This window comes from Carica papaya, chromosome 4 (assembly GCF_054855325.1).
Source record: "Carica papaya isolate Zhongbai chromosome 4, ASM5485532v1, whole genome shotgun sequence".
Lineage (NCBI taxonomy): Eukaryota > Viridiplantae > Streptophyta > Magnoliopsida > Brassicales > Caricaceae > Carica > Carica papaya.
The window spans coordinates 9,899,774-9,911,924 of NC_142312.1; positions in this window are offsets into that span (position 1 = coordinate 9,899,774).

Sequence of the window (12,151 nt, forward strand, 5' to 3'; positions counted from 1 at the left end):
GAAGGCATATTAGATAGTTTTGGGCCTAAAGTTCCTCTATTGCTGAGATCATAGCCCGTGTGTCTTGAATGGTTTTCGGCTCAAAACCCTGTCGTTTTGACCAAACAAGTGTGACTTCCTCTTTGGGATAAAATCAAGTGTGAACAAGCTTTTGGGATAGTCCTGTTGACAAAAGAGGAAAAGAAGAGGACTTTAAGTTGGGAGAGAACTAGGCATGGGGAAGAAGAGAAAAATATAGAGAAAAGAAGATCACATTGCTCCAATATCATTTTCCTCCTTTTTTTTTAGTGTTTGTGTTTTTTGTTTATTTTTTTCCCGTCTTTCTAGCTTACTTAACCTGTTAAACTCTAAATTCCTAACCTTTACAAAATCTCATTTCCCTTCATCCTCAAACTCATATGTCGAGGAGCCACTCATAAAGCCATATGTTTTTCAAACGTCCACCCTTATCTCACTCCTGCTACACACTTAACCGAACTGAACCCATATGTCTCTCTAATCCCAATTGAAGACAAGCTCTATTAGATAAGATCTAATGCATTAGGTGTCAATGGAAGACAGCCCAACAAAACACAAGTTAGCTATAAGTGGATATTGTATAAAAAAAAAAATTGATAATTTTATCGCTCACTACAAGATATGATTCCTACTCAGGATTTCATCAAACCCTTGACATTTACAATTTAAGATCTTTAAACTAGTGGTTATACCCACAATAATTATAGTCACTTATTTGTAATTGCAAAGTCCAACTATTTTATATGAATAATGCATTTCTTAGTAGATCCTTATAAGATGAGATATACGTAACTTTGGCTCGTTGATGTTAGTAATCCCTCTTTTGTTTACAGGTTAAGAAAATCTCTTTACAACCTCAAACAAATCCCCAAGCTTGATAACTTTAAAGAAGCTCATATTTTCTTTTGGTTTTAACATTTATAGAGTATATGTCTCCTTTTTCATCTTTGTTTTAGACTCTACCTATAACTTTTTTTTTCTTATAAAGGTTAACGATGTTTTTTCTTATAAGCAATTGTAAAAAGTTTATGGCTTCCTTCATTATTGCTCTTTCTAAAACATTCTCCTTGAAAGACATTGATGATCTTCATCCCTTTTTGCTTGTTAAAGCTGTAAATAACTAATCTATATCTTTTATAGCTAAACGAATTTCATCTGAGTCTTTTAAGAAAATAATCTAGCATGTATACAACCAAGCTTGTGGGTTATCCTATGTCACTGCTATAGCCTCTGATTGTCGATGATCTCAACCCTCTTACTAATGTTACTAAATACAGAAATGTGATTAGATATCCTTAATCGCCTTTGTTACTAATAAGCTTGCATAATTCATGCATTATCCAATAATTACTTAGTAGTAAGCATTCAAAAGAGTTTTATGATAATTGAAGGACACATTAATTTATGCCTATAAATCAAGAAGCAACTTTCCCATCAGCTAACTAACTTCTCATGTGCTTATTAGATAGGTGATAGTGCCAATCTCCATTTTGTTGATAATTATTTTGTATTTGGTTTACTAAGTCAAAATTGGTTCTAGCCTCTACAAGCCTATTTTGTAAAACTTTGCAACGTATCCAAGTTTTTAGTTGTTAATTGCTAATATTTTGTTAAGTCTTTAACTGATAGTTGTTGTTACATTCTAACTAATTTAATGATGTTTTCTATTAGAAAAAGCCTATAAAAGGCAGTAAGCATTCTGAATAAAAGTGCAATGATTCAAGTAATTTTCTTTATCTTTACTTTATAACAATGGTGTCATAGCATTTAAAAAAAAAGATAATAAAAGGTTGTGAAAGGATGAAAAGAGTGAAACATGTAGAATGAGAGGGTAAGAAGAGTGAAACACGTGTGTCAAAGTCAAAAGTGAGTGCCCATACACAAAAAGAGCACTAACTTTTTCTTGTGTCAAAGTCAAAAGTAAGTTGTTACATTCTTATATAGCTTGTAATCCCTAGATCTGATTGTCACCATGACCGTTGGAGTATGCTGATAAAAAATTTCTTATAATCTAAAGAATATTGACAAGTTATGGAATCTGGAATTGAAAAACCAGCCAAAGGCATAACTCTGCTTGGCACTGAAAAGATAGTGTTGGAAGGCAAGAAGTTGAAGGATTTAAAAGCAAAAAATTATCTCTTTCAGGTAATTGATCATCCCATCTTAGAAATAATTCTTTACAATGTTTCTTTTAAGGATATTTGAGATTCTATGAAAAAAAAACATTAGGGCTCCTCGATAGTGAAATATGCACACTTTTAAGCCTTTAGGAGGGATTTTAAGACTATAAATAAGGGATGGTGAATCTATCATCAATTATTATGCCAGAACCAAGGAAATCAACAACAAAATACGATTCCATGATGAAAAAATGGAAAATGTCACCATTGTGGAGAATATATTGTGCTCCCTATCACCAAAATTCGATTATGTTGTTTACTCAATTAAAGAACCCAACGACATTGATGCTTTTTCTCTTGACAAACTTCAAAGCTCCCTATTGGTCCATGAACAGAAGATGGATAGAAGTTCAACTATGGAAGAGCAAGTTTTAAAAGCTTCTATCTCTACTGATACATCAAATTCCAGAGGCAGGGGCAGAGGAAAAGGTAGAGGTAAATGAAGAGGAGATCAAAATGGCAACAAACACTCCAAATTAGGGGAAAAGGTAAATGGTAAAATCAACATTTTGACAAGTCTAATATAGAGTGCTTCAGGTGATGCGGAACCTAGGACAACTAACATGATCAAAAACTTCGCATATAACATCAATATTTAAAATCATAAAACCCTTAACAAATGCTCCCTACTTGACCTACATTCAACACGTGAATTTCAACCAAGATAATTGAGATAGTTTGAATTGATTAAAAACACCACAATACGAACTTGATAAGTTAAAAATCAATTCAAAAGAAAATTGATAAAACACCACAAGGATTTACTTTGATAAGTTGAATTAATTCTCATTCAACAAGAAAGTTGAAGAAAACTAACTAATTAAAAACTAAAACTTCATAATTTTATTATTCTCAAACTTAATTAATTACAGTTGTGAACTGAAAACCTATTTATAGAGTAGGTCATATGCATTACAAGGAAATAAATATCCTAAATTAATGGTAAAAATTATAAAAAAGTAAGTCTTGTCTTAAATGAGAAAATAATGAAAATTAAGAAGATTTTGAATAGAATAGATTAGATAGGATATTCTCTTTTTAAATAAGAATATTTTGATTAATTGTGGAGGAATTAAGGGAAAGTAAGTATGAAGAATTAAGGTTCGCTATTAAAAGAGCAAAGAGGCCACTCATATCTTTCCTAAATCGTGGGTTAGTTCTTCAAGGAATAATATTTGATTTTCTCTTCCTTTAATATATCATATGATTTAAGAAGAAGTATTTTCTCTTGGTTGATTCTCTCTTTAAATAAATTATTTTTCCTATACTTGCTCATCATCAAGTGTCATAACTTTGGACATTATTATTCTGAATGCCATACGAAGCTGCTTAGTGACAAAGAAAATGGAAAAAAAATCAAATTTTGCATAAAAGAAGGAAGGAGAGACCTTGTTGATGGTTGTTCAAGTTGATGGAAAACCTGAAATAGATATTTGGTATGTTGATAGAGGGTGCTGTAATCACATGTGTGGAAGTAAGTCCCTTTTTCATATATAAATTATGATATTTATTTTATAATAAGTTTTGGCGATGGTTTTACTATGAATGTGATGGGAAAAGGAGATATTAAGATTAAAACCAAGAATTGTTTCATTGAAACAATCTCAAATATGTTTTATGTTCCTAACTTGAATTTTAACTTGTTGAGTGCTAGTCAATTGTAATAAAATGGCTATATAATCACTATTCAACAGGGTATTTGTGAGATATATGATCATTGCAAAAGAACTATTGTTGTTATTTTAATGAGTTCAAACAAGTTATTTCCTTTTAAGATTGAATGTGTTAAATCCTACTTATTGAGTGAAGTCGAAGACTCTTCATGGCTATGACATTTTTGCTATGGACATTTGAGTTTTAACAGATTGAAGATTCTCCAACAGAAAATTATGGTGACACGACTTCATTATATTGATATTTCTTCCAAAATTTGTGAGGAATGTGTTGTTGGTAAACAACATCATCCTTAATTTCCTCAAGGAAAGTCATGGAGAGCAAGAACGGTCCTAGAATTGGTTCATTCTAACATTTGTGGACTAATAAACCCATCTTTTAATTGAGGTAAGAGATATTTGATTATTTTCTTTGATGATTATACACGTAAAATTTAGGTTTATTTTTTACAAGAAAAATCAGAAGCGTTTAATGCATTCAAAAGCTTCAAAGCACGGGTTAAAACAAATCAGAAAAGTCCATTAAAAGCCTTTGAATTGATCATGGTGGAGAATATTGCTCAAAATAATTTGTTGATTTATATACAGCACATGATATACGAAGAGAGCTCACAATAGCTTACACACCACAATAAAATGGTGTATCGGAGAAGAAAAATATAATAATTCTTAATATGGTGCATAGCTTGCTTGCAAAAGGATGAGCTCTAAAAACTTTTTATCCGTTATCTTAACATACACATAATGGTCTTTATCTACCATAGACAAACTAAATGAAGCAATAACTTCATAAAATTTGAAATACCATTGCCTGAAAGACTACTTGAGACTATATATGGATCCTTTAAGATGAGAAAATTTATTTTCTTGACATTTTAAGATAAACCCAATAGGTTGATCCACATATATCTCTTCCTCAAATGCATCATTGAGGAAAGTAATTTTTACATCCATTTGAAACAACTCCAAGTGCAAATGGGCAACCAGGGCTAGAATGAGGCGAATAGAGGCAAATCTCACCACAGGAGAACAAGTCTCTTCATAGTTTATGCTCTCAATTTGGGTAAAACCTTTCTCTACTAACTGGGTCTTCAAATTTTCAATCGATCCATCCATCCAACGTTTTATCTTAAAACCCCATTTGTTTCCAATTGATTTACGTCGAGGCAGGAGATCAACTAGTTCCTAAACCTTATTTTTTGTCATCGAGTCCATCTCATCCTTCATGGCATCAATCCACTCTTTACTATTTAGTGAATTCATAGCCTCCTCTGAGGAGGTGAGTTGTTTAATTTCTAAAGTAATACAAAGGAAAATTTTTCACTTGATTTGAAAATATCATCGGAGAATTTTCCATATTCATTCCTTCAAATTTTAGGATCTTCATCACCTACCTGACTAGATGATAAATCTCTTCCACTGTCCCTTATTAGCATAAAATTTAGAACTTGAGGACTAACCTCATTTTTTAGTGGATTATCATTTATAGGCAAGTTTTCACCATCTAAGATAGTAGGATCACTCTTTCATTTGGTAGAATCTCACTATCTTTAGTGATTTGATAGGTTCTCAATACTTCCATCTCACTAATAGATAGTTGTATATCTTCTTGTAACTCATACAGTTCTAGTTTTCCTTTTATTTTACCAATGCTTGGGAACTCATCCTCAAGAAAATCAACATTGAGGAAGATAATTTATGTCATGCCACCATTTGGGTGTTCTATAAACATTACATATCCTTTTAAATATTCAGGATATCTAATGAACACCATCTTAGTTGCTCTTGGATCGAGTTTTATGTGCATGTGGGTTGAGTTATACATATATCCTGTCGAACCCTAAAGACGTAAATGATCCAAAATTGACTTCTCATAATTCTATAACTCTTACGGAGTGACATGTATACTTTTACTTGGTACACAGTTAAAGATGTAAGTTATCATAAGCAATGCATCTCCCCAAAAATTATTAAAGAGATTAACATGTGCCATCATCAATTTAACTATGTTTAGAAATGTACGATTCTTTTGCTCTATAACACCATTTTGTTGTGGAGTATGGAAAATTGTAAGTTGCCTACGTATACCCTTTTTCTCATAATATTCTTTAAATATATTAAAAAGATATTCACGACCATTATTGGTTCAAAGAGTCTTACTCCTCGATTTATTTTACCAGTGCAAAATTCATTTTCTTATTTTTATTATTTCACATGTTTCTAATCGATCTTCTGAATTCTCTCAAATATCATATATAATCTCAAATGTATATTCTCATACTCTCGAAAGTCATAAATGCACTCTAATATTAGTCATCATCTTAAAACATAATCATACACACAAAATATCACAGATACACTCAAAAGATCATTTCTATGGTTTCATCACGCGATGTCGTTTATGTCGTTATCGAGGAAAGGTGAAATGGATCCCCCCATCAGATAGATATCACACACACATAAATTTTAAAATGGCCACAACATATACGTTTGCTAGGTTACCCACACTAACAAATACCTATCCACGTTTGAATTAGGTTTCATACTTTATCTATGTGTAGATTCACCATACTTGTTGAACTTCAGCCACACACACACACACTCCCCTCCTCGATTCAGACTAAATGATAAGGTATTCAGAATCCCTACCCTATTCACTCCTACCCTCTCATTCTAAAATTCTTAATTTATTTAAATGATCATTTCATAACTTCAATTATTTCTTTTTCTTTATATTTTTACCTTTTATTTTATTTATTTATTTTTTCAATTTTTTCTTAATTGGAAATTTTCTTTTTTAATTTCATATTTCATCAGTCCAAATAACTCTCAATTCGTTGGGTCTACTTTTTGGTTTCATCTTCTCATAGAGTTCCAATTGCTTAAGTTTACTGATCATAGTTTGGGTTCTATTTTTCATAGAAAATTGAGCCAATGTTCTTTCAAATTTTAAAATTTAGAATATTTTTTAAATGAATTCACTTTTCGAAATTCAAACCTGGTTGAGATTTAGAAATACTTACACTCCTAGGCATTTTCCTGGATCCACCTGAATGTCCAAATTTTTCTGTACCAATGATATAAATTAATTAAAATACTTCGAAATATTAAAAATTAATTTAATCAAATCGGGTTCCAATGACCACCTAACATAATACCGAAATTATCGAGATTCGTACTTGAAAAACCTTTCAGCTTTTCGTTTGGTGAATCGGATTTTCATTTTTGAGAAAGAGTTTTCAGCTTCCTAGACGGCGAATTGAAACCACAAAAGACGATTCCGGCCTCCATTCCTGTGGAAGACCCTTCGGCTTCCATGGTGGGTAGGTTTTTCCATTCTCGAGAAACCTCCTCAGTTCCCGCGCAGGTGGGTGGCCCAGTTGAGCTCGCACGACTAGCCTTACACTGTCCCCGCTCCACTGTCAGTCAATAACCACCAAAAATAGGAAAAAGCTTTACCTTTTTAGCGTGGGGTGATTTGGCCTCAGTTTGGCTCCCAATTGTCTTCTCTCGGTCACCCTGCGACTCCCTTGCGTGCTTGAGATTGGAATGATGATTTTCATGCCTAAAAGTCGGTTAGTGCAAAATAAAAAGAGATTGAAAGGGAAATAGGGGAAGAAAAGATGAAAAAGACAAACCTTTACCTCGCTTGCCTCGGTCTTTGCCGTCACACAGTGTCTCAGGCCGTTTCCTCTTCCTCCTTCTTCCTCATTCTTCCTTTCAGCTCGACTTCCAACTCTCCCCCCTCTGCCCCTCTCTTCTTTTCTTCCTCCCTCGCGGCGGCCATTTTTTGGCTCCCGTTCTCTTGCCCACTCGGCCATTCCTCTCTTTTTTTCTCCTTCCTCATTTTTTCTCTCATTTCCCTTCATCTTTCCGGCCTCCCTCTTCCTTTCCTCTCCTTCTTTCTTCCTCTCGGCTCCCCTCGCTCGATAGATCTCCTCTCTTCCCTTTCACCTGATCGCTCATCTCTCTTCTCCCTCTCTGTTTTTTGGCTAATTTTCTCCCCTTTTTACCCGTTCGTCCCAACCGTTGGATCTTCATAGCTCGATTTAGGCTGTTCATTTTTTTTAAAATCTCTTCCATCCGATCTCCTCCAGCAGTTTGATCTGGACCGTTTATTTTCCTGATTTCTTTTGCTCCCTTCCACTTCCCCTTATTTATATTTTTGCCCCACTTTTTCTCACTTGTTTTCATTTAAATCATAATTTTAATTTTATTTTTTATTTACATTTCTTCTTTTTTTCCTTTAGGTGGATATTACATGAAGCCTTACCAAAAGGCTTCTTACTTGCTTTACCAGTTAAGCATGACTCACATTTAAACAACTTACCTTTAGTAATCCGATCTGAAAGATCTTCTTTAACTAGTCTACTCATTCGGTCTTAACCAATATGACCAAGTCTACCATGCATCATAATTAAAGTGAGAAGCATAAGTAAACATATAATTATTATAAATATTATCATCCAAGTCAAAAATAAAAAAAATTGTCTCTTAAAGACTCATGGCCAAACACATCATTATGATATAAAATGTCTAAAGTACTAGAATTGAAGTTTAAAAAAAATTTCAATTTCAACAAGAAAACAATTAAAAGTAAACAACACCGCACTCCTGGTACATAAAGAGTATTATGAATGAACAAAGTATTTCTTCTACGTAGCTTGAGCTGGTATGTTCCAATTTCAATAATGTCTTATTCGTTGTCGTTGCTCAATACAACAGTTTGCGAACCTACTGGGACACGATGGTAGTTCACGAATCTAGATCGATCTTGAACTACATGTTTGTTTGTTTCTATATCTATAATTCAATTAGGAAGAGAATTAACAACTAATGCATGAGAACAAACAAATAAATCAAAAGACAAAGTGAAGAAAAGTACATTCATTGGCTCGGAACAATCACAAACGAAGTGACCCTTGTTGCCGCAGTTGTAACACTTCACACACGCTATATTTTTCTCTCTATAACCTTGTAGCCTTATACATAGAATTATTATAAATATTATCATCCAAGTCTGGTAATTTAGATATTTTATATTATGGGCAAACACATCACCATGATATAAAATATCTAAATTACCAGACTTAAAGTTAGAAAAGAATTCCAATTTCAACAAAAAAATAACTGAAAATAAATAACATCGCATTCCAGGTGTATATAAAATATCATGAAGGAATAAAGTATTTCCTCCACATAGCTTGAGCTAGTATGTTATGATTCCAAGGATGTCCTATTCACTGTTGTTGCCCAATACAATAATTTACAAATTCATCAGGACACAATGATAGTCCATAAATCTAACTCGATCTTGAACTACATGTTTGTTTATTCTCATGTCTACAATCTAATTAGGATAAAAATTAGCAACTAATGCATAAAAACAAATAAATAAATCAAGATGTAAAGTAAAGAAATGTATCTTTTTCGGCTTGAAACAATTATAAGCAAAGTGACTCTTGCTTCCACAGTTGTAGCACTTCACACGCGCTATATTTTTCTCTTTATGTCCATTTGCCTTATGTTGTTTAGCCACACTATCCTTAAGTCCATTAGTTTGAGAGGGGCGCGAACCTTTCTTAAATTGCTTGGCATGATTAAACTTGTTTCCCATAAATTTGGCGCAATGGGTAACAACCGCCATATTGGAAGGATTTAGTGCCTTTTGATGCTTAACCTCCATTTCAATGTGCCTAGCAATTTCAAAGAAAGTATTGATGTGTTCATTATGAACCATCAGAATTTTAAAATTTTTCCAACATTTAGGTTCATTTGAAAATGAATAGATCACATTCAAAACCTGCTCTCGATCTCTTATGTCGCGGCTTCCAGCCTTAAGGTCACGAACCATAACATTCATGACATATAAGTGTTTAGTTATACTGTGTTTTAGATTCATTTCATACTTCATCCATTTTAAATCCAAGTCCAGGAGTTTTGTAGCGGATGTCTGGCCATAAATGACCTTAAGCTTGTTTCATATATCCATATTCGTGGAACAACTCTAGAATTCTCCAATGAGATTATTATGCATGCAATATAACATAGTATACCGCACAAAATGATCTTTCTTGGATTGTTCTTGGTATGCAGCCAGATCCTCATTGTAATGGTCACTATTATATTTTTTGGCTCATTTACAATAGTGATCAAGGTTTCTAAAATCCCGCGCTCATTAAGAATACATTGAATCTTCCAATGTCATATATCATAATTTGTTCAATCCAACTTCTCGTTGGTAGACAGATTAGTAATTATGTTCTTAATTGTCATTTTTACAAGTATAAAAAGATGAATATTATGTACGATTTCTCATAGTTAAATTATCAAAATTTCATTATTTATATTATGTGTTTGAAAATTTCACTAGATTCATAATAATCATATATGATACAAATTGAAAATATTATAATTTAATTATTATAACTAAAAATTAAATTGAACACATCTATATAACCCTTTAATTTTGCCAAACTAATTAACATAAAAAAAATCAAATATCATATAGATATTTGTAGTTATCTCTACTTAACAAAAAGAGGCGTAACAAAATAATGTACAAAAACTAATTAATACACATTAATATAATGTTGATAAAAAACAACATAATAAAATATCAATATTGCCGCCCAAAAAAAATGCATACATTGAATATTTTAAAACGTACTGAAGTATTAAAATACCCATATTATCGTTAAAAAAAAAATCACTAACTCTTTTTTTTTCTAAGGAAAAAAATTAAAATAGATGACATTATCATCATCATTATGAGATATAAAGGAATAGTAAAATAAAAGGCCCCCTTTTCCTTTGCAGGAGTCGACCACAAGTTTTATATATATATATATCTTTAATCTCTCTCTTTCTTTTTCTCTTCTCTTCTTTTTTTTCTTCTTTCACATACTCACAATGCAACACCTCTCTCTCTCTCTTTCTTTTTCTAGTTTCTACTATTTTTATCTTTCATTTTCTTTTTCTAAGGAAAAAAAAGAAATTCATGCGCAACCACGAAGACTCCGCGTATAGTCACGCGTCACTTTGTCAGGGCAGAGTCAGTCTACCGAGGTATTTGGAGTTTTTAGACTTCATTAATTAGGCCATTTTGGTGTTTCACACAGAAAAATTTTGTGAGTTACTAGTTTTAGATAAAAAAAAAAGAAACACTGTTCATGTATTCTATCTCACAATAACATAGAGGTGAAATGAAATCACTTAGATTTACATGTAATTAGCAGAACATTATGCACAAATATACATAAGTAAAAAATAATATGTTTTTTGGATCCATCATCATCAAGTTAATATACAAAAAAAATTAACGAGCTTAATCCAGATTAGAGTATGATTATTATAGGGTCAGAAGTAAACAACTAGACTTTGATACCACTGTAAGTAATTAATACTGATCTTAGTGCGAAAACAATAGGACCAGATGCTCGTTTACTGCGCACAAAGAATGATTCCTTCTTATTGAAACTCTTGATTACCTCTTTATTCTTCTAGATACTATTAAAGTATTGGATAATATTCACACCCTAAAAGCTAAATCTATTAATGAACTGACTTAACGTTAGAGAGAAGAGGATTTTATCATGTTTTATCAGGTGCAATTTTCTTCTTGATAAACATAAACAATTTTTTTTTTCTTATAGGCTCACAAAGAGTGATTATTTTACTGATACACATCCTTGAAAAATAGCAAGTTGAGTAGGAAGTGGAACTACCTGTAACTCCCTTTGTGGCTGTTGTGGGCGTTTATAATATTATGCAACAAATTATAATCATTTTAAGTAGAGCTCAATGTTTTTTAATAGTATCCCAACTTATAATTCATTATGGAGATATTACTTACACAAGCAATAAGTTCATTATTCAATTAATATTTTAATTAAAACAAAAAATTCTAAGTTTTTAGAAAAATAATTTTTTTAAATAATTATACAAATTATATTTTTTAAGAATGACATTACAATAATATATTTTTTTTTATCTGTAAGTATGATACCTTCGTCATTTTAATATGAGAAATAATTAAACAAATAATAATATAGCAATTACCTATAAACAATAATAAGCAATTGAAAATGCTTAAACTCTAAAAATAATTTATTATTTTTCAATATTTTAGTATTATCAAAGTTATTTCATTATTTGTGAAAAAATTTAAAACTAATTTTTGGGAATAACCAAAACAAAAGCAAACTAATTTAGTTCAATAATTCGATTTTTAATTTAATTTAATATCAGTACCAAAATTTAAGGAATTAATAATATAAT